This window comes from Pseudopipra pipra, chromosome Z (assembly GCF_036250125.1).
Source record: "Pseudopipra pipra isolate bDixPip1 chromosome Z, bDixPip1.hap1, whole genome shotgun sequence".
Classification (NCBI taxonomy): domain Eukaryota; kingdom Metazoa; phylum Chordata; class Aves; order Passeriformes; family Pipridae; genus Pseudopipra; species Pseudopipra pipra.
This window is the reverse complement of record NC_087581.1, coordinates 60,726,695-60,749,318: the sequence shown is the minus strand read 5'-3', so window position 1 is coordinate 60,749,318 and position 22,624 is coordinate 60,726,695. Positions and strand designations below refer to the sequence as shown.

The following is a 22,624-nucleotide window of genomic DNA, read 5'->3' as shown; positions in this document are numbered from 1 at the left end:
ACTGCAGTCACCGGGTGGGAACTGGAGTAATTGCAAAGAAAGCTGAGCTCCTGTATAGCAGTCAGCCACTTTTGGAGGCACTGCAGCCTGGCTCACGGTAAGATCATTTTAGTCACTGGACCAGTGCCTGCCTCGCTGCCTGTCTCCCAGCTGTATTGCTAAGTGCATTTCATTGCTGCTTCTGTGTGCTGGTGCTGTCACACAAACCATGTATGCACTCTCCAAGCAGCTGAGCAGAGGGATAGCTCGCATGGCTATAATTTTTTGCGTTGACGTCTCAGCTCATTTGCTCCTCCTATGGGGTGCTGGGTCACGACAGGAGCTCGACATCAGTAGCGTGCACAGTAATCCAAACCTGCCTGACTGCAGCAGAGGAAGCAGACAGCTGTGGCACAGCATGTCCTTAGCGAGCAGCACAGCAGGGAGGGAAGGACGGTGGCACATGGCGCAGTGAGAGGGAGCTGCGGCAGGCAGGCAGGCAGGCAGGCAGGCAGGCAGGCGGCAGCTACAGCGCTAAGCTAAAGCAGGTTTGGCTAAGGGAAAGGACAGGGTGGCAGGAGGAGGGAGAGCATGGACTTTGGGGGAACCGCACAGCCGCTTGTGAATGCAGTGGTAACATGGCACTCTGCAAAAGACTTCTGCTGCAGAGCAGCCCTTAAGAGAAGCAATGAAGAGCATGTGTATAGAAAGGAAGACGTAAGGTGTCCACACACCCTGCATTAACGTGCATTGCAGGTTAAAGGACTGTATTGACATCAGATATTCAAAAGTGACAAGGCTGTGTATGCAAACAACCTGACTGAAGACCCTGGTGTTATACACAGAGGAGGAGGCAGGTGAGGAAGGGAGGGCACGCCTGAGCCAGTATCATGAGGGTACCCTTGATTTCAAGGGTACCCTCAAATTTTTATTTTTACTTCTATGATCTTCCATCTGCTTTCTTTTCTCCTAGACAGCAAAGAAGCCCCCCACTCCCTCTCAGTCCAGTCCTACAGGGTGCTGCTGCAAGGATGACACAGGGATGGCACACTGGAGGGGTGTCTCTGAGCCAGAGCAGCCACTGCGCCAGATGGAGGGCTGGGTGAGCACTAACTGTGGCATCCTGGGGCTGTCCTACCACGAGGAACAAAAGTGCATTTTGTAGCATATAATTTTGATGTAACAACCTCATGCTGACAAAGACAGGAAAACTCCATCATTTTGGAGGAAAGCAATCCAGAAGTCACCCTGCTTCTTCGCATGTGCCTGCCCTTTCAAGTGCCACCCAGCCTGACATTTTACCTTTACACATCACAGTCTCCTCTCCCAGACATCCTCCACCTCCATCCCACTTCCAGCTCCAGGAACTCTTGCTGCAGGCTGCTTTTCAGTGCAGCTTTCTCAAATGTTTTCACCTCCTGGTCCCGTTTCCCGGGCTGTGTGGTGCACAGCCTCCTTGTCTTGTGACAGGATGTCAAAAGTGACTTCTTGCTTAGCTTTGCCTCTGGAAAAAAAGTCCTTTGTTGTACAGAAACCTCAGAACATTATATAATTCCAGTAGTCTCTGTGGCCAAAAGGCAATGTTTTATTGCCATATCCCAAGTGAGGCGGTATCTGTAAGTGGGTGTTGGACTCACAGCTAAGGGAAATGCAGAAATTGCAGCTAGATACTGGGACACTCTTTCAGTCTTCCAATTTCAAGTAATTTGTTGAATAGCATCTGTCTTGTAGTTTATTTGGTCCCTGTCAGCCTGCTGTATTTCTTCAAACCCTCTTTTTTTTGTTTTTTTTTTTTTTGTTTGTTTGTTTGTTTTTCATTACCATGTAAAGGTCCATGCACTGCTACTTGTATTACTACAGCTGGTTTTGAAATATCCCATCACACAGGATCCAGACATCTATACTCCCACATGTGCTCTGAGAACATATATGGGCAACTCCTACTAAGGCTTGATAGCTATGCAATTAAATCCCTTCAATACCCTTCTCATGTTTTGCTGCTAAGCCTTGCCCAGGGGAGGAATTCTGCTACAGTCTATATCCAGCAAAGACAAGGGTTATGCCCCAGTGCTTACTGGAGCTGGAATGGGCTGTATTCACTCCATGACCTGTAGTCACATTACGTGCTGCCAAAGTGGTGTGTGACATGCATCACATTAGGCCATCCCCTCTTTCCCTCCATATAACATCCACTCAGGAAAGCATTTAAACATATATTTGAGCAATGTAGTAATATATTTAAATGGATATGAGCATCTCAATTATGATACAAAACCTTGCAACAGTTCATGAAGTACAGTAACAGCAACTGAGCTGAACACTGTATTAGCCTCGTGTTTATCCTCTCCAATTTAACTGCAGTGCTTGTTGCCAGCAAGGGATAGGAAGGCTGCATCCTAGTGAATTCTGCAGTGTTCCTGGTCCCTGTGAAACATGCTGTGGGGCTGTGCACTCCTCCAGTTTAGTTTGCCAAGGAAACATGAATCAGCTGTGCTGTAGCAGTCCACTCTGCTGGCTCTTTATGAATGTACAGGAATGACAGAGGTCAGCACCAGAGTAGTTTCTTGCTGTTGACTAGCAATGAGGAAAGGCTGTAAGTCAGGCAATAGTAATAGCCTCTGGTTTCCCTATCATGTCTTTCTCTCATATGGCTTGAAGCCTGTGATTCAGTGAAGTGAAATTCTTTACCCAAGTGGTTCACAGAGCAGATCCAGGTGAAATGACCTCTATGAGGTGACTCACTACATGAAGAAGACCATAGGGGACAGCCCCTGTGGACATTTAGTTAGTGAAGGCAACTTTAAGTGAAACAAAACAAAACAACCAGTCCATTTCTACACATTTTTTGACCCATGTTGGTTAAGATTTTTGTTTCTAGTATGTTTTGCTGTGTTGGTAAGGAACTTTAATCAAAAAAGTAAGAAATTGTTTAAGGCCTACAGTTTTTTAAATTTGTTTTGTTTTACTTTTAGGGCAGGAGAGCAGGGTGATATTTCCAAATTTCGAAGATACTAGGAAAACAAGAGAGGATGGAGGGTGTAGGGAGGAACAAGAAGATTCTAGAAGAGTAGGTGAGAGAAAAGTATTTTAATATACTTTGTTCAGTAGCTAAAAATTAGGAAGAAAGGAAAAATGTCCCCATTATTTTTTCAAATGTCAGTTAAAAACCTGTTCTTTTCACAGAAATTTTTAGAAGAGCAAAACCTGCTAAATCTTAATAATGTGTGAATTGCATGCCATTTTTCCATGCAAAACAGACTTTTATTTTCATTTCTTTGGAAAAGAGTGCAGGAAACAACCTCTTCAATGGTGAAGAAGATCCTGAAGGCGCTCTGAGATATGTGTAGCCTGAACTTTAAATGAAACAGCTTAGTGATACGGTAGAAATCAGATTCTTGTCCTTGCCATGGAGCTGAGCTGGTTTAGGAAAGGTTCTAGTTTAAATCACTTGTGGGGTTTTTTTGACAAACCAACCAGGTTGTTTTTTTGCCATTGCCCTGCACACTATCGGAACTCTTCTGCATGATGCCAGACATCTTGCCATTAGGAAACCTTTGGCTTCCCATCCTCCTGACTCTTGATAGAACTGATTCAGTCTAAGAAACCAGACTTTGTCCTGAAGACTGCGTAAGGAAGGCACACACATACACATGAAGGTCAGGATTAGCACCTCGGCCATAGCAAATGCATCAACATATTTGTGAGGTGATAAATTAGTGGTTGGATCCTGGCAGTGACTGTCAAGAAAACACAGCGCAGGAGGGAAAACAGGCTTCACATTTGCATTTCAGATTGTTTGAGAGGAGATACTTCTGGCTTTTAAAATTACCACATGCCAACACACTGCAAACATTGCTCTGGCATCCTCAATATTGTCAAGCATCCCTACCTAGGCCTACTGGAACCATATAATTTTCATTTGAGTTGAAATTCTGGGGTTTGATTAATCTGCTCTTTATCTTCCTTACAGATTCTGGCTATATTAAAATAGGCCAGGAATTAAAAGTTCATCTAAATTTTAGATTCCTGAGCTCATCACCCATGCTCATTTTTTGTACTCCCTCAAACACGATGCTTCATACAACATAGCCTTTGAAACTTTTGGCAGTGTCACCATCTGACATCTCCAGGAGAGGCTACTCCATCTGCAATTTTAATTGCAGCTCTTAGCTTCATTGGACAAAAGTCTCTTCCTGCCCTTCTCTCTTCTGTACCCAGGCTGCTTGCTGGGGGAGTAGAGTGTCCACAACACCAAGGGTTGTGCTTGGGCCTCTTGGAAGCTCACAGTGTGAGTTGCACCTCAGGGACCCCCATCCCAATGAGACATCACCCCAGGACAGTTGTCCTTATCCTGCCTGGACATCTTAACTCAGTAAATGGTGGCTGCATGATGGAGGCTGTGTGTCCAAGCCCTTCACACTCCCCCTGTGTGGCTGGTGGTGAGGGTGCCCAATCTGTTGTCACTCATGCAATGGTGAAAGTGAGAAGTGGCTGAACACTCAAATATGTGCCCTCACCCCTCTGCTGTGGGGTGGCAGATGCTACCATCAGTGCACTTCATTCTCAACTCCCTCTTGCATGGGTTTTCATGGGCCCAGCCCCCAGGCAGTCTGGGTTGGTGGGAAAACCAGGCTGTGCAACAGGACAAGGAAAGACTGGAAAATCGGCCCTCTATCTCACACAGCATTTCACACCTGGAAAATGCAGGTGGTAAAACCATAAATCATATGCCTGAACCATAAATCATATGCCTAAGTTGAACAGGAGGGCAGTGGCAGAGTTCAATCTAGACCTCTGAGTGCAGTTCCATAAGTGCGCAAGATCATTGTTGCTTTATAGAAAAAAAACTTTACATCAAACTTGGTGTAACTTAAGTTGTTTCTTCTCCCTTTTTTCTGTGTTTTTTTGTTTTGTTTTCATTTGTTTTTTTCCTGTTTGCTGCTTGCTATCAAGACATGGAGTTGAAGCATGCACAGCAGGAGATGGCATTGTTTAAGAAATAAAAATATAGAGCACAGGACTTTGTTTAAAACCTTCCTAGGACAGCAGGCTTATGAATAGGTAAGCCATAATTTATTAATAAGTGCAGTCTATTAGTTTTTTCCATGTTTGCTTGGTTTCATTCTGTAGCCATGGGGTGGTTGCACTAAGTGTCTGACTAGAGGGGTCTCCACACAGTCATGACAGCTACAGGACGCCTCCTCCGAACAGACCACCAGATACTGTGTGTGGTAGGGGCCCTCAGGAGACTCCATAAACCAGAAATCTCCAGGCCAAATGATGTCTGTTGTCCAGAAACAGTTGCTTGTAGGTGATTCGGCTGGGATGAGGAACAAGAAGCAATTCTTTTCCTGAGATCTCTTGTTCTGCCAGCCCCACTACCATGCTAAAACAGCCTCATGTTAGCCTGAAATTTATTCACCTTGCAGTAACTTGTCAGTTACTAATGTCCTTGGCAGTAACTAATGAAGCAAGCCACAGAGCACCCCCTGCCAAAGCCTCCAGTGAAGCTGGAGATGCTATTTGCAGTGACTTTCCTTGAAGCAGGGAAGAAGAAGAAATTATGTAGGTATTTTACTTTTCTCCCAGGCTAGTCTCCTGGTAGCTGGGCTTATTCGAAGCTTTCCAGGTGAAGAAAGCAGCCTGTCTCCTCTTGAAATTCCAGTGTTGGCAGCTAGCACCACAGCTCGCTTATCCAGCTGCAGGAGACTAGCATGGCTCCCAGGGAGCAGAGTAGGATTGGATGACCTGCAGAGGAGAATTGTAAGGTAACCTTTCCCAAATTCCTTTAGTCTCTATGAAATTACACAAAAAGAAAATCCTGTCTTGTCCTTACCTTCCACTTTCTGTTCTCAGTGCCTCCCTTGACACTCAAGATCCACCTGGGGCAGAAAAGGATGATGAGAGCAAGTAATACTCCCAGTACTACACTGCAGGACAGGGATACAACTGTGAACAGAACAACTCTTCACTAAAAAGGGAATTTTTGTTGAATTTAAATTCTGTCAGTGTAATGATGCCACCAAAATAGGTCTCTGCTTTTCTTAGTTGTGCATCTCTCTATAGCTGTTAATGAGTGGAGAATCATGTGTACCTAAAGGACTTGTGCTATCCACCCCATCTGAAACATTTTGTTGCATTGAGTTTCATTGTTCTTGACAACTTTAATGCTGACACAGAAGAGACTCTTGCCCCTTCAGCCCCTCAAAACTGGCTTGGCTATTCATTCTGCCAAAAAAAAAAAAAAAAAAAGAAAAAAAAAAAAGAGGAAAGAGTGTACATTTTTTCACTTTGGATTTAAAAACTAGAGCTTTGTTCTTGTAGGTTCTGGCATTTCCCTCTCCTTTTTTTTTCAAACAACACAGACTGCAGCAGGAAAGCTGCTTTTAGCAGTATTTATTTCTGTTCTTGTGCCTGCTGATTATTCTCCACATATAGTACATAGCTGAAATGATATTCCCTTAAAAAACACAAAAATATTTACTGCTGAGATTTGGGTTAGTACACTGGATTTTGCTTCAGAACTGAAATAGTAAAGAAAGTAAGTTGTCTGCAGCCCAACTGCAAAAAGCTGTTAGAAAGGTGAATATAAACTACTGTTCCAGAACATAACTGAGGCTAGAATCTGAATGTTTGTTTTTTACTACTTCTGTGATCACTGTGTGACCTTTGTTTTTGTTTCCCCATATATGATCAAAAGACAACTTAATACCTATTGTTTAAACATCCTTTCAGTGTCAGATCCTTTAGACTATTCTCAGTTTGGTCTCCTGTCCTCAGGCTCCTTGAAGAAGGACTATGAGATTGGCATTGGATTTGCAATGCCAAAAAAGTAATGAGGAGTCCACTCCAGCGTACAAAGGCAGTTTTTGTTAATGACAAGCTTTCAGCTAAGGTTAAATAGCCAGGAAATTTATGATAGCATTACCTTCCTCCTTAGCGGAGGGGCTGCCCAGAGGTGTGTTCGGCTTGTCTGCATCAAGGCTGTAATGTAATGGTGGGCATTTAAATGAGCCCATCTCAGCTCCAGCACGTTATAGAAATGAAAGAAAATTTTGATTTTATCTCTGTGATGAAGAGGAGTTAAATCCATCCATTCAAATAAGGAGTCTTACAGTAATTTGAAAGAGCGAATCAGATCAGAGTCAGGTTCACTTATCACAGTCCATCCTCTAAAATCCTCCAGAGGCCTGTCATGTATCCTTTGAGCCTACTAGACAGTGGTACCAGCCCTAAAAAAAAAACCCAACAAACTAACTGGAAAACCAAAACAAATTACATCTTTTTAGACAATATCCCATTTCTGGTCCTCTAACCTGACAAAAACTTTGGCACAGAAATCATCTCCTGGCCTTTTGGCCTCAGCTTTAGATAGTGGAAGTCACATAGAAGAGACAAAAATAACTTGTTACTTTCTGGACACATGCTGAAAGTTTAATATGAATTTTGGATCAGTCTACGCTATGTCCAAATTGGCACATCCAACCTCCCTTGTTATCTAAGGAATTCATTAAGCTTTTCACAGCCTGAGGCAGCCAACAAAGTGCCAAGACTTTGCCTTGAACCAGTGTAACACGGGTATGTGTTATGCAAAGATACTGCATTGCATATATGCAAGTGATTTCTTCCAAGGACCATTAATGCTGTTTCTTTTCCATGGTCACACTTCCAGTGCTCAAATCACAGGCACACAAACAGACTGTGATATCCCTTTCATAGGAAAGGTATCCCACTGGTTCCTTGCTCAGGGTCTCTGCAAAAGGCTAGTACTACAAACTGAAGATGTTGAAAAAACCTTAATCAGAATTCCTGAGAAAAATGCAAGTTCCACTGACTTCCTGCTCATGTCACTCTAATGGCATTATTTTATAACATTTTAAGGTACAAATTGGAGAACTGTTTTACATTGTGTTGCATACAACATACAAGCCTCACTCAATGATATAACCATTAAACTGGAATCTCTAGTGTGCAGCTAATTAGGAAATCATCTTTATGTTTTGCACCTCTAATGTAAAAAAAGCCTTGTTTAGTAAGTACTCTTCAGAAGAGACAGTGTTCATTAAATCTAGTAGTCAGCAGCTCCTAGGGTGAAATTTAATGCTGATTTACAAAGCAGTCAATGACTGACGTTGTCTTCTACTGATTCTAGTGGAAAATGATTCTTAATCTTCTAGACTGATTTGAAACTCCCTGTCAACATGTCTACATTTTAAGCTTCTGCATATATTCCAATTCCGAAACCCAAAAGAGAATACAATACATAATTTTTCCAAAAGGAAGCAGTCACCCAGCCTTTTAAATAAAGATATTTGGGAAGAGGCTGAATGCTCTGAACTCTGAAAACTTCCAGTTATGTCTTATTTTAGTACTTAACCAGACTTTTTCTTGAGAATAACAACACGTGGAGCAAGGCTGCAAGTATCCTCAACCTCATGAGAGCAGGGAATTCAGACCTCTCTTCATGTAGTTACGTTAGTTACTGCTAGGTGTGCAGGAGTGGAAACAAAGAGACTCCCTATGAGGCTGTGACTGACTTACAATAGGCATATACCATGCCAGAGCCTACTGTAGCTATCTGCTCTATGTACTTGTTCATAATACATTAAAATAATAGTAACCATGTAGCAGGGCCCTCTTCACAAAGGGAGAAGAAGGAGACATGTCAGGTTGTTAATTTAAAAATATAAGACTTTTTTTCTTGAATTATTCTTGTGCAGAACTAGAGTCTTGCAGATATCTCCCAGGAGGTTTGATCAATTTAGTGAATTGAAAAAAATCCCTCACCGGAGGCCTGCTTCTGCCACAGACCACTTTTTACATCATAATAGTCTGAGACTTTCATTAGGGTGGTGGAGGAGCCTTGCTTTGCTTATAAAATTGTAAAGAGAGAGACACAGCTAATGAAAAAAATGCATCTCTTCTTCATGATGTTACCCAACATGATTGTCTATTCTTTGCTCATAGAAAAGAAAAATCATCTCCCTTTTTGTGTGTTTTTCCTTGATTTCTTTAGATGATTGATTTATTTGATCTGCTGATGTTATGGGCCACATATAATGTTTGTGGTTTGGGCACCCAACAAAGATGTGGAGAGAGTGGCTGCATCGGATCTATTTAGGCAAATTAATATTCTCCACAGTTTAGACTGTTCCGTCAGTAGAAAATATACATTTTAAAGACTGATTAAATACTTCCAGTTGAGATTTGGAAAAAGACAAAAGTGTTTCTTGATTCTAGTGCCCAGGGAGTCACATGGTGTGGTTTTATAGCTGTTTCAGGATACTTAGAACATGTGTAAACCTACATGCATATGTCCACAGCAGATGTCAATATTGTATCTGGTGTGTGATGGCAACGAGGTGACAAGAGCCCTAGACGTGTCTGTTTTAACCAACATCTTCAGTGGATCTTCTACATCACAAATTACTAATTGCTAAGCCCCTGTTCAGTTATGTCCCAGTTCAGTTATATTCAATGGACATATCTCCACGTGTTCATGAGAGTCCCATTTAAGGATGATGGCACTTTTCAGAAAACAGGGACCATATGGAAGAAGGAACATTTAAAATTGTATTTTGAGTTCTCACATTTCAAGTCTATCTTGGAATTTCATTATTTCCCCCCCCCCCCCGACAACTTTCAAATCATCCTTTCATGAAGGTGTTTCATTGCCTGTCTTATCTTCTTTTTCTTTTAATGTGAACTCCTCAGTACTGGGACTGCATGCTGTGTGGCTGCTGAGGATGGATCATGATTAGTTAAACTGCATTTGACATTGCAATTGCTGCACCTACCAAAAAAAAAAAAAAAGCTAATATTTAGTGTTTAAGGAGTATTGCTAGTGGGAATATAATGATAATTTATCAAATCTAGCTTACACACAAGATATGCATGAAATTTAATGAGATATAATGATCAAAAAACACTCCCATTTTATCTGGTGAACTTCTCAAAAGATTTATTTTTTTTCCTAAAGTTAAGATACATTCTGAGAAAAGTACTTCACACTGGTTTTTACTTTCATGTGGAGTGCATTTTTTATGGGAATATAAAATTGCAAGAGGAGTGATGTATTTTTATTTTTGTTTTAAAAAATTATTAAAAATCCTTCTTATTAGTACCTTCAAAATAATAATGCTTTGCCTGGAAGTTTACAATCACAGCTTGATGAACAACTCTAGATTTGATTTCCCTTTCAAAATGCACTGGTTTTAAATGACATTGCACTTGTTATCAATCTAAGTTTCCAGTCCTCTACTGACTGATTGATAGTTAGTTCTGTCAGTACTATATGGCAGGGAGTTCCACAAATCAGCTCCCCCTAAAAAATGCTTCTTTTTAAGAGCCATTTTTTTCTCAGTTTCACAGCACCTGTTATCTGGCTATCAGAGCTTTGATTTAATATTCTAGTCTGCCTATCTCATCTCATGATGGAAGTGTACCAGCTGTGAAATTTTATAGTGGGAATCATTCCTGCGATCAGTCTAAGCATAGTTTTACTGAACACCACAAACCCCCTACTATTGCAGATGAAAAGTGTTGCTCAAAATCTTCTAGAGTGAGGCAGAGAGGAAAAAAGACACAAAACAAAAGGAACATTCTTAATCCTTTGAAGAGGAATAAAGAATGCAGTGAGAAAAATGAGTTAATAATGTAAAAATGGCAGGAAAAACAGAGGTCGCCTTTAGATTGGAGATCTGGAATGAATTGTCAAATTAAAATGATGTTGTAGGGGAAGCAGAACAAGTATTTTCGTCTGTTGTTTTTGTGTTAAAAATTCCACTATAAGTATTATCTTGGGTTTTGTTTGCCTTGAGTGAACTGCAATTTCATCAGCTGCAATGCCAGACAGTCCAATGAAGCATAGCAGCAAGTAGGAAGCTGGAAAAACCTTTCAGCTGTACCCACATCAGAGAGGACTGTAAATAAAAGTTGATTCAAGTTCTTAAAGCTGGTTTAGTTTGTTTTGGAGATCAGAAGACGAAGCTTGAATTTTATAGGTGTGCCCACCAGTATATGGAGCTCCATATGCAGCCTAGGCAGTTCCTTTTCCTATTGTTGCAAAGCCTAACTGGGCAAATTGAGATCCGTGGATACTGTGGTTATTGCAGTTTTAACATTTAATTAAGTTGTGATCTTTTGGCTTTGGATAAAGCACAGTGTGACAACACATACTGACTACGACTATATGATGTCTCAGTATCTTCTGCCCCTCACAGCAGCCTACAATTCTGTCTCCACACAACCTTCTGTCTGTGGGGCCTGTTTTGCATGATTTGCCCCATACAGCCTGGATTTACTCAACTGCCACACTTGTAGCAAATGTGGGTAGAGCCCTTCCCAAATATTCATTCCCAAAGCCTAGCCATGATGATGATGACTCAGCTGCTGAGTCTGTGTAGTAGAACATGCTACCATTTGTAGATTTTGAAATGTGGAAGGTTTTCTTGGATGTGGAGAAGGCTTAAGTAGTCTGATTTGCCTGCAGGAGATGGGATATCTTTCTGACACAGGATTGGGGTACAGGAGGTCCAAGGTCTGTTCCTGGCTGTTTTGCCCCCCTGTGTCACCCCCACACAGGGCTGCTTTTCCCCACAGCTCCAAACACTTGCAAAGCCCAGTAAGGTTTCTGACAATGGGCAGCCTGGCCAAGCTGCAATGGGAACGTTGATGGGAAGTGCAGAAGAAGCTGAGAGTTCTCCTGAATTTCCACAAGTGGCTGTTTCCCATGGCTTATAACTCAACCAGATTTTAGAGAGGATATTTTAAGTCAAAGCAAAGCATATTCAGCTTTCAGTGGTTAGCATTCCTCATTTCAATACTTCAGCCTAATCTGCTGATGTTTCAGAACTGCTAAAATAAGACATACACAAACTGAGAAAAAAAACCCCCAAATAAATGTTTCTACTGCTTTGATACAGTTGCTGCTACCATTGCACTTACAGAGCGGGAATGAACTGAGGGCAACTTTTAACTCGTGACTATCAGCTTCACTGGTAGATCAGATGTCTCCCAAAAGCACCAGATCCCATGCCTTACCACTGAAGAATGTGTGAAGTGGTAGACCACCAATCTTCCCAGGGCACTACAGCTGTAACCAAAGTCTGCGTAAAACACAAAAACATCTCAATGCATTTGAAGCAATTCAGTCTTTGCAGTAAGGACATGCACACAGGCAGAGTTAAACTTTTGCACTTCCCACTCTTTACCCTAAGCCCCCGCTTTTATGCTGCCCATCAGGATAGGAGCTAGAAGGGCAGAGAAAACTGTTGCTGTGATCTGTTCCCGACAGGCTGACACTTGGAGAGGCTATCATGTGCTTGTGCTGGAGTTAAAAGGCCTTATAAGGCAAAGCCTGAACAAACTGTTAAGCAGTCTGAAGTGTTCCTCAGTGCTGAAAAACCTCCAGGGAATGCACAACATACCCCTGGCAAAGATTACAGCATATTTCACAGCAAGCTCACAGAGTAACAAAGCAGATATTGTATCTTTGAATTTCAGGCTCTGCAGGCTAGTCTCAGCAAGAAAATTAAGATCAGGTCCCCTTCTTGGATTCATTTTACTGCAGTGGGGCAAGCTAAATGTCATTCATTATATCTGTCTTTAAGATTTCATAAAGTTACACATCAAGTTCTCTTCTGGAAATATGCTCTCTACAGCAGAATACTTATTTGGAGGGCTCTGTATGCTGTTGGCTGGACAAACCAGATCTATTTGATCTGTGGTAGTAGTCAATACCAACGACAAAATGATCAGATGTTGCTCCTGAAATCTTCAGAGTAACCCAGTCCTGCTTTGGCACCCTCCAGCTCACTGGAGGTTGTGAGGTATGAGGAATTCCAGCACCTTCTCTTTTCCTGCCATGGTTCAGGTGGAGTTGAGTCACAGCTGCCTCGCACCCTCTTCACATGCCTGCAGGAAGAGCGTTGCATGCTTACATGCAACAGGGTTGTCATCAGTGGCACAGAGTCTAGTTGGAGGCGTGTAGCTAGTGGTGTCCCCTAAGAGTCCACTATTGTTGAAGTTATCCATCACTGACTTGGATGACAGGACAGAGGCCTCCTCAGCAAACTCGCTGATGACACAAAGCTGGGAGGAGTGGTCAATACCCCAGTTCAAAGCCTTATATTCTTTCGCTACAGGTCCTTGTAAAAGTTCCTCTCCAGCTTTCCTGCAGGCCCCTTTCAGGTACTGAAAAGACACAATAAGGTCAAATAAGATCACCCTGGAGCCTTCTCTTCTCTAGGCTGAAAAACCTTGAGTGGATGAGGGGACTGGAGCAACTCTTATCAGGAAAAGCTAAGGTAGCTGGGCTTGTTTAGCCTGGAGAAGTCTAAGAGGAGGTCTAGAGAATGTCTATAAGTATCTGAAGGGACAGTGTCAAGAGAATGCAGCCAGGCTGTTAGTGGTGCCAAGCAGTAGCACATGAGACTATAGTAAGAAACTGATACACAGGAAGTTCCACCTGAACATGAGGAAGAATGTCTTTACTGTGTAGGTGACTGATCACTGGAACAAATTTTCTGCAGAGATTTTGGAGTCTCCCTTACTAGATACTGAAGAACTGTCTGGATGAAATCTATGCTCCATGACCCTGCTTGAGCAGGGAGGTTGAACCAGAAGATGCACTGTGATCCCTTCCAACCTTACCCATTTTGTGATGCTGTGATATTTTGGGGTGCTCACTCACAAAGTAGTGAACTGCACCAGAAAGATATGAGCCATTTTTCCCCCCATAAACCAGACAAAACTGCTGCAAGTCTAATGCCTCATGCTTACACACATTTTCTCTGATCTCTTCCCTGGTTCTGCTGTTTGCATTCTCTTACTCAAGTCTGTATACAGTTCAAGCCCCTTCCTTGTTCTTTTCTGATGTTTTAAAATAAATCCTTTCCAATTCCTTTTTCTGTTTCTACCCAGCTGCCTGTTTACATTATGCATGTGACCCAGAAATTACATGGGCATCCAGAGGGAAAAGCATATTTAGTCAATTCTCCAGAGTGAATATGGTTGTTCAGAGCACTGCTATTAATTATAAAAGTAACAGAAATATGTGAATGCCAGTGTGGAATGACTTTCAAAAAGCAATATCATTGAACTGAGATTTGTTTTGTTCCTCCTAGAAGGAAGCTGCATGGAGGTAGTCTTGCTACAGCTGAAGAGGAACAGACTGGGCATCTGTTGGATATCCACTAGCTCCCTCCTCATACACTATCTAATAGATTGTTATGGTTTAGGAATGGTACTCCTCGATTTATTTCCCTCACTGAGACTCCAAATCACACTACTGCTGGCTCGCTCCCCCCTTTGCCTTCCTCTTCCTGCTCCAACGGGATGGATTTGAGAACTGCAGGCACAAAAGGTGAAAATAACAGGGTGAGATAAGAACAATGTACTGGACAGAGCAACAAAATAAGAAAACAAACAATAACAGCAACAATACTAATATCAAAAGGTGTAAAACAAAGAAACAATTTGCACAGAAAGTTCACAACAAATACAAACCAGCTCTTTCCCACCATGCTTTCTTACAAGAGAAAAAGGATGCCTTTCTCCTTGAAAGTGAGATAGAGTTCCTTTCCCCCACCCCTGGAAATGATGTGAGGTTGCATTGAATAACATTAGGGTCTGGTCATGCCCCCTTCCTGCTACTGTAAAAAATTAACCCTGTCCTGGCCAAAGCTAGAACATCGATATCCATGCGAGAAGGGTTTGCCAACATATATTTCATTTGCGGTTGGTACCTTGGTCATGGATGCCAAAGATAGGACTGGTAGTTCTTTGTCCATGGCTATAATTCACTTCTGTCCTAAGAAAAATTCAGACACATTGCAACCTAGTCAATTGCAGTGACACACACATTGTCATGGATGCAAAAGATGTATCCATACATCTTTGTTACATCATACCAGTCTTCTTCATCAGAAGGAAGACTTGTCCTACCTAAGTTTCAGCAGGGCACTGGATACTGCAAATCAGCAGCCAGCTAAAGTGACTGGAGTTGAATGAGGAGCGACAGCACATTAGTCATCTACAGATAACAATTGACAGTGACTGAAAAGGGTTAAAAAGTGCTGTTTGTCTTGTAACCATAACAAAACCAAAACATTGTAAGTATTCAACTTTTCAGCAAATTAGTTTTGACCATCTTGTGCATGGCTTTCTAAAAATGGACAGACAATTGAACTGGAAGGCACTTCCATAAAGACAGAGCATTAAATGAATGTTTCAGAAAATCACATTTGAAATCCATCAGCACAAGAGCATTCTCATTGAAGATACATGACCTCTAGGAAATGTCTTCTCTAAACTACTGAACAGCAGCAGCTGGTGACCGGAAAGAGCCAAACTGAGGTATAGTTATTTTAAAAGACTGGTGGTAAAGGCAGGCAAAGAGAAAAAAACCCAAAACTATGGAGGAAAGCAATGTACACAAATACAGTGCAGAAAAAAAAAAGGCACTCAAACCAGAATCAAATTGGAGGATATCAAATCAGTGCTAAGCTAAAGGTCAGAGGAAAAAAAATAGAGAAATGAACACAAATTCTCCCCTAGCAAAATTAGATATAACAGATGGGTGAAAACCTGTTATTAAGGTTGGTTCAGGCCAGGGACTACAAGTATGACTCGATTTTGTGTATAACATATATGATTGCTTGCATTTAGCTGTAGAAGCCTAGAAGAGAAGGGACTAATGTGTATGTCTTAAACACAATAGCCCAGTAGCTTGGAGCTAAACAAGGATTGGAAGTAAGAACACTCTGTGAGAAAGGACAGGATATGACTGGAGAAGGGGGCCATACGAAGGTACAGCAGTATGTTTCTGGGACAAACATCTTTTTTTCTGGCTCCTGGACATAAGCACAACACAGTACAGCACAAGTGCAGGAATGAGGTTGAGAAGTAGGCATGAACTGTCAACTAAAGGTCAACCCAGTAGGAGGGGGACACCAAAATCACCAAAGAACCCTAAGATCCTCCAACCTATTTCCAGAAGGTCTAGAAGGACAAACTGTGTACGACAACTAATTTGCATAGAAAGTGAGAAACTTAGCTCCAGTGTGGGAAAATTTATCTATAAAATGTATCCCTAGGAAGCCCAGGCATTGCCCTCAGGACTCTGTAACATCCCATCATCTGGATCAACATTGGAGAAAAGAATGGTGATCTTTCTTTCTTCCTTTATTCCTTCCTTCCTCTCTCCCTCTCTTTAATCTTCCTCTCCTTTCACCCTATCAAAATCCACCACTGTGTGCTTATACCGGAAAACAAGGGACTATTATACCAATTTCCATGCCAAGTGTATAATTTACTGATAAAACTCTGTAACTTTTGAGGACCCTCTGGCTTCTGTCGTTCCTTTTTGACCATGACCATCTGTGTGCTTGCACGTTCTCTTCCCTTTCAGTGTGGGATGCCCCACTAGCTAATTTTCACCAGTCTCCTGAAGCAGTCCTTTTGTGGTGTAAAAGAAATTCCAGGCTGCCATAAACTGCTGAGACTGGAAACTTCTTTATGTTCTTCTCTATGTTTTATCCACAAACCTCATATTTTTGTTACTATTTGGCATTATAATCTACAGTAGTAAGGAGAAAAAAAGAACTCTAATGATTTCCAGATCTTGTAGGAAGTGATGGTATTTTCTGAAAGCTAGAAAATAATACATGGGTGCTGGGGTTTGACTTTGCTTAATCCCCCAGTATTTATAAATAAAGAATGCCAAGGAGTTAAGCTAGACAGTTCAGTGGTGCACATGAGACTCAGAACAGATCTTTGATAATGCCACCCTTGACTGGTATCAAAACTGTGTATTCAGGAATGATCCAGAAGCTCAAATACCAATGAATAACCTCTGCATGCTTTGAAAATAATGCCTATGCTGCCAGTTACAACCTTGTAATTTTTTATGCCTACTTTTTGACACAGAAGATGTTCCCAAAATCTGGGGGTTTTCCCTACAAATAGCTGTGAAGGCGACAGGAATAGAGTTTGCAGAATTTAGTATTTTGTATTTATACTGTCAAGCAAAGAAACTCAAGTGAGAAAAACATTTTTACTATGTGCCTCTGCATGAAACCACTACCAACTGAAAACTCTGATGTCAAAAAGATATCAAAAAAAGCTTTGGTGTCTGATGAGAAACTTTTTTATTAAGCCTATTCAGGTCCTACAAAATCTAGGAATCAAGCTGATGGTGTTCTGCTCTCTTTATGAACAGCTTGAAGCCTGTGCCTTGTTAAACGGGATTTGTACTACTCTGGTCTGAGAAAATGAGTTGAACATTCATTTCCAAGGTTACCCTGGGTTAGAGACTGCTGATGGGTATGTATTTGGTAAGGGGGAACTCTGATCTTTGTACCTGGGATTAAATTCTGTAGAGGTACAAAACCATTTTATTTTCTGGAACAAAGCTGTGAGACCATGCTATCTTCTATGGTCAGTATGGGATTAAGAGCATAGGGACCTGACTGCAAGCAAAATGTTATTGAAAATATAATTACTGAGCTGACTAACTACAATACTATTAGAGGGAGAAGCTGTAGGGAGGGATGAATTGCTGCTTGTCTACTTTATGATTCATTCATCTGATTATGCCAATGGAAACAATTTGCTGTAGTGTCTTTTGTACACAACCAGGAAACACAGAGCTCTCAGAGCTCCAGTAGTTCTCTCATTTTAGTATGGCTTGGTACCATTTGAATCAACCTGCATGTAATTAGACTCCAAAGTGCCCCCTATCACACATAGAGGCACTTTTCCTAAAAAAAGCAGACAAAGCCATATTAGGTCAAATTTGCCCAGTCCATGTAAACCAGCCTGTGATACTGGAAGACTTGCAGGAAACAGGCATGCATGCTTTGGAGATCAAGGAAATCAGTGAAGCTGTACTGACTTAATGTGGGCAAAGGTCCGGGAGGAGATGAGTGTTTGTGACTATGAACCTATGCATGTGGCTGGTAGAAATCTGAAGATTTGAATTAGTTCTCTCTTGTCATCTCTCAAAGAAGTGATCTAGCCCTGAGTATGCCAGTAAGCCGCTCATCAGGAAACATTACAGAAAGCCCTAGGCACGTGCACCCTTGTAGCTGCTTTTCCTGTCATGACTAGATCTTTCCATGTGTCCTTGTTCTTGATAGATAAGAGAAGATTTTTTTAAAGTGCTTCTTGGCTGACACTGACACCTCAATAGACAGATAAAAAGTAGAGAGGTTTCCTCCTCCTGTTTTTCCTCCTCCCATCCACAATTGTCACTTATCTCCCCAGCTAAGCCAATTATAGTGCCTCAGAAGTGTCCCCATGAAGAAAGGGAAGCAGACAAACAGACACCAATTGAATTTCCTACAGGCACTACACAGAAGTTGTTTTGTTCCTGCAACAGAGCCATTACTCACTTGTGTCACTGGTGACTCAACTGAAGACTGAGCCCTGTGAGACAAAAATAATGCAATATTCCTAAAAATTCAGCAGGGACTGCAAAAATTTATTTCATTATCAAACTGCAACCTACTCTTTACTGTTTCAGAAAGCTGTGAAGGGAGAGAAAAATAAGGGAAGAGGAGGAGAAGGCAGTGAAGAGGAGGAAGGAGCAGCATAGGGGAGGGAAGGGAAGAATAACTGACCATCTCTAAACTCCATTGCCTTTGTATACATAGCTGATGCCATCATTACCTAGTAAAAAGAAAAAGATGTCTTTATTTGGACTTCAGTAGCAGCCTGGCCATGGATAAAGACTTCCATTGTGCCAGGCAGGCACTGCATAAATGTTGAATGAAGTGTGGTCTAAGAACGTCCTCTGCAGGAGCCTAAAACTCTTCTGCAGAAAGGAGAAGCATGTCTGTGCTAGCTTAAATCCATCTCATTTGGGCAATAATGTAACAAGGGCTCTGCAATACAAAGTGGACTGTTGGTTAGCTATCCAGGGTACAGTTTGCACAGAGGTTCTGCTGCTGTCCAGGGCAGCTAACACAAAGCTACTGGGGGCCTGGGCCCACTTTCCAACTGCAGGTAACACTTTACTAAGAGTGGGAATGAAGAGCAACAAAAAGGACCCAGAAGCCTGCCAGGGACAGCATTCAAAGAAGCTGTCACTAAGTTTGATGCAATCTTTAATGAATAAAACATCTTGTCAGAGTCCTAAAGCATTGTTGGGTCTACGCTCTTAAAAAACTCATGTCTCTGGATCCCTTTCCCACCCACGACGTGTGGAGGCCCAGTTCTAGTTCCATCTCCATCTGAACAACCATTCCAACGTCTTGAAGGATGGGAAAAGGGAACTCCAGGGGTTACTCCAGGGGTTTCTGGCCCTGAGCCTGGAGGGGAGAGGTGCCCTCCCCTCCCCCCAGCACCCATGTGGTTCCATGGCAGGTACAGAGACAGCACACCGGGCGTGTAGAGGAGGCAAGAGAGCGTTTATTGTTGGGGGTGTTACATTTATAGGGTTAGGGAGAATCACAGGTTAACCAATTAGAAGTCTCAAGGGGCTTACAGGAACACCCAATCACAGGAAGGGGTTAACAAGGTCCAATAAGAAACACCTCAGGACACCTTCCCAGGACATTCCTGAGATAACACTTGTCATGGGGCGTGTTGGGAAGAAGAGACATGTGTTTGCAAAGAGACCACAAAGAGCCATTTTAAGACATGTTTAAACAACAGTTTTCCCATCTAATGCAGGTTTAGTGCTACACATGTCAGTACCGTTTTGTTAATATACTTGTTTACTTATATATTTAATATACTTGTTTAATATGCATCAAACCCATACCAGTGAAATTTTTAGAGCAAGTGGCTGTACCTGGCAAAGCTGTGTTTTGGTTAGAAGAATTTGCACCAGTATAATTGTGTGAAATAAGAACAGCTGAAGTACGCAAGGGCTTTTACTGGAAAAGCGGTTTTTGCAGAGCAACTGTATCTGTTACAGTTTGTAACAGATACAGCAACTGTATCTGTATTTGCGTTTGAAAGACCACCCAGCCATAATTCTTTTAAAGTATATATTTTATTCAGTTTTCATGATATCTTCAACATTTGCATAAGATAAATTGTGTCTGTCCAGCTCTGGCATCCCCTGAATATTGTTTAACAGGGCAGGAGAAAGGAATGTAAGAGGAAAGGGAAAGGGAAGGAAGTGATAGTTTTACCTCAATCTTCAAAGAGTGAAACAGAAAACCTTCATTTTTCTAACTACTTCTGATTGCTAACTGAAGGATTTATTTTGTGTGTAAATTTGTATAAATTATCCTTTGGATACAGTGTTGAAAGCATATGAAACTTGTGTAAATGTGTGTGCATCATCTAAAGTGAAAGGCGTGATGTGAAAGATATATTGCTTTGGCTCTCAGCAGATTCATGTGTATTTAATTCCAAGGATGAGAGAAGAGGGTTTTACTCTCTCTTTTTATATGCCTAACCTTCAGTTTTCCTAGGCTCCCTGTTGCTTGAAATGAACACCTCAAGCTCCCTTTATTGGAAGACATCCTTCACAAGAAAAGCCAAGGTGATTGTTACATCCATTTACTTCACCCAATGACTCAAGCTCCTTCCTACAGCCTTTGACAAGACAAAGGTGAAATATCTTTTTGAAGTCCAGTGAGAAGGCATTATGAAGCTATGTTAATATTTGGAGGAGTCATTTCATGTTCCTCCCTGGGCACAGCATCCAACAATTTCAGAAATGTGCCAAACAACAAATGGAAATATAAAAGTTTCCTAATTTTTAAGTAAAACTGTCCCAAAAATGTTTGACAATCAGAAGTGATTAAAGGTGATTGGGGATAATTAAACTTTCAGTGCCTATAGTAAAAAGCAAACAGCTCCTAGTTCCAGTTCAGTAACTAGAAACAGAATTAATGCTCTTTTGTTGGCTAGCCTAGTGACAGAAACATTGGCAGTACTGATTCAGCTCAAGGAAGGTACTTCTAGCAGCCTACAGTTTTGGTTTTTTTTCTTAATTCCTTGTTTCAGCTCCTGCCATGTGATGTACTATAATGTATCTCCCTGCCTTCTAGGTTAGCCCAGTGAAACCTCTGTGTTGATGACCTGTCCTGTTTATTGCAGAACATTAGCATTCCTATAAGAAACTGTGAATCACAGCAGGTGTTCATCTTCAGATAAGCCTGACTTTCCCTGTATGCACACCTCTTTCTCAGATATAAATGTACAACTTCGCAACTATCCTGGTAAAGTCTTGATGGTTTTTCTGGGTATGTTTTGGTGTTTTGTGTTATTTGGTATTGTTCTCACTAGTTCAGGTTTCTTTCAAAGACTTCACCACCATTCAGGGAGGAGTTCCAGGTTAGAAACACCATGACTATTGCCTGCTGATGTTATGGTTGGGAATAACTGCTTGGTTTGCTCTTACTTGTCCCTTTTGAAGTTGACATATGGAGTCTTCAACCGTCCTTGTGAAAAGCATCCCTCCCCATTTTGTATTGGAAAATGTACACTTTGGATGATGACATTTGATGGTGCATTCTGGCCATCTGATACCTAAAATTTCTCTTTCTGAAGACTGAGCCTCCTTTTTTTTTCCAGCACCAGGAGTTTCTTTCATCTGTGATAGCAGATGGTGATCGACCCCTGCTTCAACATCTGGGTACATGATTGTTTCATTTCCAAGCAAAATGTAGCAAACATGCTTCTCTGCAGAGGATGTCTTGCCCTCCCATCCACTCTCCTTTTCCATTAGATCATCTTAATTAAAACATCAAAAGAAAATTCAGTTACATAATTTCTTGTTGAACACAACAGCTCCTCAGTTAGAGGTAACTAAAATGAAGTGCCAGTGAGAGAGTTGAGTCTTAAATACATGCAATCCCTTTAAATATCTCAGAAAATATAAGTAAGTGAGCGATGATCCCATTAGCCAAGTCCTTATGCTCCTTTTCTACTTTCTGATCTGCATCTGATGCAAGAATTATGTGGTCTGATGCATTTCAGGGCTACTTACCTGTGGTGTACCCTGAAGATTTTTTTTTACAGTACATTATGATTTGATTTATGTTCCATTACTAAGTACTGAAAGAGTTCTTAAAAAACCTTACGTATCATGATGCCTAAAAAATGCAAATTTATAAAAAAGATAAAAAGGTGTGAACTACTGGAGACATTTATTCATTTGTGTGCTGGTTTAAGGGTAAACCAGCAGGGGAAATGAACTCAACTCAAAAGAGAGATTATAACAATTTAATAAAATAATACAATAAATATGATTATACAGACAAACAATTGGTTTTAACCCACAAAACCCAAATGTATAACCCAGCACCCTGGGACATAAACAGAGTAGTGTTCTTTGGGCCCCCTGAGTCCAAAGTAAAAGGAGAGTGGAAAACCTGTTGGTGAGAGTGCTGTTGCAGTCTGGTCAAGGGTGGTGATTGCAGTCTGGTTGAAAAGTGGTGGTTGCAGTCCAGTCGAGAGTGGTGGTTGCAGTCTGGTTGAGAGCAGTGATCTGCAGTTTGGTTGAGAGCGGTGAGCTGCAGTCTTCCTCTGGATCCCATGAGTGGTTCCAAAAGTTCCAAGACTCCAAGATTATATATTCTCCAGTTCAGGCAGGAATGCTCAGTACCTCCCTCAGGGCGGGGAGTTCCACAAAAGAGTGTGAGGACAGGGAGGCACCCTCCTTATCTCACAGGCCTCTTAA

General features: G+C 41.6%; 1 long non-coding RNA gene across 1 annotated transcript; it reads left to right on the top strand.

Annotated features, from left to right (window-relative positions):
* The first annotated feature begins 10 nt into the window (after nt 1–10).
* LOC135407066 (uncharacterized) lies at nt 11–22,236 on the top strand. The gene is made up of 7 exons (XR_010426668.1): nt 11–97; nt 736–836; nt 953–1,081; nt 14,106–15,336; nt 17,201–17,304; nt 20,400–20,548; nt 20,991–22,236. It is a non-coding gene; the product is annotated as an uncharacterized LOC135407066 (long non-coding RNA).
* The last annotated feature ends 388 nt before the right edge of the window (nt 22,237–22,624 follow it).